We start from the raw sequence: 5,920 nt of genomic DNA on the forward strand, positions 1-5,920 counted from the left end.
TCTGTCCTCCCAAAGGGATGGATGCTACAGAGTCAATGAAGGGGTTACCAGAGGCAAAAATAATGGTAAGATATGAAAATATTTAAAAACATCTCATAGGGTACAGACAGGGAAACTTGATCCAGACCAGGTCACTGACTTTCCCAAGGGCTAATAGTGACTAGGCCATTATTGGGATACAGATATTTGGACATTATTCCAAGGCTCTTGCCTCCATATTATGTGATTTCCAATCCTTATCAGTATTTACCATATAAATACAGTGTGATAGTCAACCCTGGAAAATACCTAGACTGAGGGAGAAATGTCTTGACCAGTAAGATGGTCCACATCTTCAGCTCTAGGCAGCACAGATTAGACTAAAATTTAAGCTCAGCCCAAGTTCCCTCTGTGGCTCAGCAGTAACGAAACTTACTAGTAACCATGAGGTTGCGGGTTTGATCCTTGGCCTTGCTCAGTGGGTTAAGGGTCCAGCATTGCAGGAGCTGTGGTGTAGGTCGCAGCCATGGCTCAGATCTGGCATTGCTGTGGCTGTGCTGTAGGCCAGAGGCTATAGCTCCAATTAGACCCCTCGCCTGGGAACTTGCATGTGCTGCAAATGCAGCCCTTACAAACAAACAAACAAACAAACAAAACAACTAAGCTCAGCCAAACTAAGAACCAGAAAATACATCTTGCTTTAAAACAAAACTCTAAACAAGCTTCAGGAATGGAGTGTTTAACAATCCCATTAAATGTTAGTAAGAAATTGTTGGCTCTGGAGCTGCTGTCCCAGAAGAAGCCAAGTTAACTTTGGGCTCAGATTTTAGGGCTTTTCACCAATGTGAAGGATGGGAGGCCTCCAGCTGGCAGCAAAGCTGGTGTAACTGGATATGGGCAGACAAGCCTTCCTGGGAGTATCTTTTGGCAAAGAAACTCAGACTGCTTTGGCTAATAAATAGGAAGCTGGTAGCTATCTGCACTGCCTGAAGCTGAAGATGGAAAACTGGGTGGGAGGGAGGATGGAGGAGAAGAGCATTACTGCCTTGGCAGGAAACTGCCACCATGGTGCTTGCCCCACCTCTGTTTAGAAAGTATGTGGTATGCTTGGGTGTGGGCTCTGTGTGTACCTAACAACTAGAGTAGAGGTTTTATCAAAGTAGGCAAATTGCTCACTGATAGGACTTCCATGACTTGGCCACCCAAGAGCCAGCCCCATCCTGTCCAAGGGAGCAGGAGGAAATTGTTCCAACTAGCAAGGCAACATGGTATCTAGGCCATGAATCACAGACAGATTAGATTCAGCTGATGTAAGCAGGCATAAGTGCCTTTCATATAATGATTACAAGAAAAAGCCCTATAATTTTGCACAACCCTTGGCTTCATTCATGAGAAACTAAAAGTTAAAAAAATGAACTAAAGATTTTGGGATGGGATACTATTTTGAGGGTTTTTTTTTTAACATTTGCTTTTCTTCTGTATTTCCTCCTTTCTCTTCCTTCCATTGAAACAGAGTAGTTAAGTCTGTCCTTTGCTTCCATGGAAGAATATGATTAGGAGAAAAGCAAGCATAGTCTACATGTTTTCCTGGCTTTGGAGGCAGAAATGGGGAAGGTGTGGGTCAGAAAGCACAGAAACAACATATTGGTGGGAAACCCCCCAAAATAAAGATTTCTTTGAAACTACAGAGAGATTTCCCAGGGCTGGAAAGAGGAACATTAGGAAAGCAGAGAGCTCCTGGGACAGAAGGAGCAGGCCCTGAATCTTTCAACATTCATTCACTCTTTAACTTCTGATATACCATGCACTGTTCTAAGAGCAGTGAGCAAATAACCAGTGATCTTTGCCCTCATGGAGCTTACATTTTAGTAACTATCAAAACATATGGGATTCTGGCATGCCAGACACCATTCTAAGTGCGTGCAAGTATTTATTTCTAACAATAGGTTGAGTTATACTGTGTTCCCAGCTTACAAATGAAGAAAGTGAGTCATAGAGAGGTTACATAAAATGCTGATCTCATTGATAGCAGGTATAAGAGCTGAATATTGAGTCCAGAAAGCTGGCTTTGCTTCTCTTAACTGCTTGCTTAATATCTAGGCAGGGCTTTGGGAGGGTGGCAAGACTAGGGTCGAGAAAACTACCTGGGGCAGTTTCAGAGTCTCACAGGCCCCAGGTAGGTCAGGGCAGCGGTAGACAGCCTCTGAAGTACTACAGGCCTCCGCCTAGATGTTGGATGTCTTCAAGTCTGTCTTTCCCTGCCTGCCTTCCACTGCCCAAGATTCTAGGATCCTGGGACGACCAGCAGGGAGGAACCCTGGCCCGAGGCTGGGTTCCAGCAGTTAAAAGAATGAAGATAGTAAAACAGGAAGAATGATTAAAAAAAAAAAATAAGAGAAAGAGAATAATTTTTTCTTTTTTCTTTTTTTTTTTTTTTTTTGTAATCCTGAGTTTGTGGACTAAGATCTAGCTGCTTATTCTGGGAAGTGTGGGATTAGAAAGCGCTAAGTGCTACCCTGGAAGGAGTTAAAAATCTGAATCTTGACTCCACATTCCCCACTGGTATTGGGGCCTTGTAAAAGGGGGACCTAGGATTTCGTGACTGCTGGAGATGGAATATTCAGGTCAGAATATTCACTCTGTCTCTCTCTCTATTTTTTTTCCCCCCAAAGGAATGAGCTATTAGAATTCTACATCTACTATGTGTGTCTATCAATATGCTATTAAAAATAAATGAACAGGAGTTCCTGTCGTGGCTCAGTGGTTAAACGAATCCGACTAGGAACCATGAGGTTGCAGGTTTGATCCCTGGCCTTGCTCAGTGGGTTAAGGATCTGGCATAGCCGTGAGCTGTGGTGTAGGTCATAGATGCGGCTCGGATCCTGTGTTGCTATGGCTGTGGTGTAGGCTGGTGGCTACAGCTGCAATTCGACCCCTAGCCTGGGAACCTCCATATGCCCACGGGAGCAGCCCAAGAAGATGGCAAAAAGACAAAAATAATAAATAAATAAATAAATAAATGAACAACATACAGTAAAATTATTCTTTAAGCAGTACAAATATATCAGATTATCTGGTTCCCTCACAAAACTCAAACCAGGATCAGCAATAAAGTTTAGAACTAAACTCTCTGTAATCTGCCCTCAGTTACCCACACTGGGAAAAGATTTTCAAATCTACTCTACATGTTATAATCCAGAGACTTAGTAGTTGCATAAACAGATAGATATAGGTCCTGTCCACGCAGGCAAAGCTTGTTAAGTTTCTCTCTTTAAAAAAAAAAAAAAAAGGTTAGAAGTCACTGCTAATCCATTGGTTTTTAAAGCCAATTTTTCTTTTTTTTTAATTTTATTTTTTTGACATTAAAAAAATTTATTTGGGGGAGTTCCCGTCGTGGCGCAGTGGTTAACGAATCCGACTAGGAACCATGAGGTTGCGGGTTCGGTCCCTGCCCTTGCTCAGTGGGTTAACGATCCAGCGTTCCGTGAGCTGTGGTGTAGGTTGAAGACGCGGCTCTGATCCCGTGTTGCTGTGGCTCTGGCATAGGCCGGTGGCTACAGCTCCGATTCAACCCCTAGCCTGGGAACCTCCATATGCCGCAGGAGTGGCCCAAGAAATAGCAACAACAACAACAACAACGCAAGACAAAAAGACAAAAAAAAAAAAAAAATTTATTTGGGGATTTTCTTTTTCTTTTTAATTACTCAATGAGTTTATTACATTAATAGTTGTACAATGATCATCATAATCCAATTTTATAGGATTTCCATCCCACACCCTCAGCACCTCTTCCCACCCCCCAAACTGTCTCCTCTGGAAACCATAAGTTTTTCAAAGTCTGTAAGTCAGTATCTGTTCTGCAAAGAAGTTCAGTCTGTCCTTTTTTTCAGATTCCACATGTCAGTGACAGCATTTGATGTTGGTGTCTCATTGTATGTCTGACTTCACTTAGCATGATAGTTTCTAGGTCCATCCATGTTGCTAAAATGTCGTTATTTTTTTCCTTTTAATGGCTGAGTCATATTCCATCGTGTATATGTACCACATCTTCTGGATCCACTCCTCTGTTGATGGACATTTAGGTTGTTTCCATGTCTTGGCTATTGCAAATAGTGCTGCAATGAACATTGGAGTACATATGTCTTTTTGAGTTGTGGTTTTCTCTGGATAGATGCCCTGGAAATGGTAGTTCTATTTTTCATTTTCTGAGGCATCTCCATACTGCTTTCCACAGTGGTTGCACCAATTTACATTCCCACCAACAGTGTACTAGCGTTCCTTTTTCTCCACACCCTCTCCAGCACTTACTGTTTGTAGACTTTTTGATGATGGCCATTCTGGCTGGTGTAAGCTGGTACCTCATGGTGGTTTCAACTTGCATTTCTCTAATAATGAGTGATGTTGAGCATCTTTTCATGCGTTGTTGGCCATCCATATGTCTTCTTTGGGGAATTGTCTGTTGAGAACTTCTGCCCATTTTTTGATGGGGTTGTTTGTTTTTTTGGTATTGAGCTGTAGGAGGTGCTTATAAATTTTGGAGATGAATCCCTTGTCAGTCAATTCACTGGCAAAGATTTTCTCCCGTTCTTGGGTTGTCTTTTCGTGTTGTTTAGGGTTCCCTTTGCTGTGCAGAAACATTTCAGTTTGATTAGGTCCCATTTGTTTATTTTTGTTTTTAATGTCATTACTCTGAGAGGTGGATCTGAGAAGATGTTGCCGTTGTTGATGTCAGAGAGTGTTTGTCCTATGTTTTCCTCTAAGTGTTCTATAGTGTCTGGTCTTATGTCTAGGTCTTTAGTGCATTTTGAGTTTATTTTTGTGTCTGGTGTTAGGGAGTGTTCTAATTTCATTCTTTTCCATGCGGCTGTCCAGTTTTCCCAGCACCACTTATTGAACAAGCTGTCCTTTCTCCATTGTATATCCTTGCCTCCTTTGTCATAGATGAGTTGGCTGTAGGTGCGTGGGTTTAATTCTGGGCTTTCTCTCCTGTTCCACTGATCTATATTTCTGTCTTTGTGCCCATACCATACTGTTTTGATGACAGTAGCTTTGTAGTAAAGTCTCAAGTCAGGGATCCTGATTCCTCCAGCTCCATTTTTCTTTTTCAGGAGTCTTTAAAGCCAACTTTTCTTAAGGTATTAAGTCATTACCCTTGAATAACTTTGGGTAATTCATTCAGGTGGTCTAAACTCTACACATTTTTTTAAATTTTTATTTTTCTTGTCTTTTTGCCTTTTCTAGGGCTGGTCCTGTGGCATATGGAGGTTCCCAGGCTAGAGGTCTAATCAGAGCTGTAGCCACTGGCCTATGCCACAGCCACAGCAACTGAGCTGCATCAGTGACCTACACCACATCTCATGGCTACGCCAGATCCTTAACCCACTGAGCAAGGCCAGGGATCCAACCCCCAACCTCATGGTTTCTAGTTGGATTCTTTAATCACTGTGCCATGACGGGAACTCCTAACACATTTTTTTTTAATCAAGGTGGATTAAATGCTGCTCAATGTCTATCTATTTCTGCAGATAATAGATTTTGACTCAATTTGTCTTGGTCCTATATGTTTTGCTTTCCCTGGTCTGTAATTGAAGAATATGCTCTTCTTTTCTTCAGGTTTTAAGAATGCCTCTCCTAAAAAAAAAAAAAAGAAGAGAAAAAAGAAAAAAAAAAAAGGAATGTCTCCTGTTATGTTATGAATCTCCCTTTATATAAGAATCTAGTGCTTTGTTCTTTCCACAATTTATCGACAGACAAATTGGCTTCCTTTTAGGACAAGCAGTATGAAGTTGTGGTCCACACTCATTTACTGTCTGATTTCCTTATTCCCTGATCATGAATCAGCCCTGTAAAACTAGGCAGGGCAGGGCTTTTTGCTCTTAGTACTTACCCAACTCAGGGGACCAGTGACTTTCAGTTTTCTGTGTTTCCACTTAACATCACA

The sequence above is a fragment of the Sus scrofa genome, chromosome 13, assembly GCF_054392235.1.
Source record: "Sus scrofa isolate SSC_HxYL_T2T_F1_AM1 chromosome 13, Sscrofa_HxYL_maternal_Yorkshire_Landrace_v2.0, whole genome shotgun sequence".
Lineage (NCBI taxonomy): Eukaryota > Metazoa > Chordata > Mammalia > Artiodactyla > Suidae > Sus > Sus scrofa.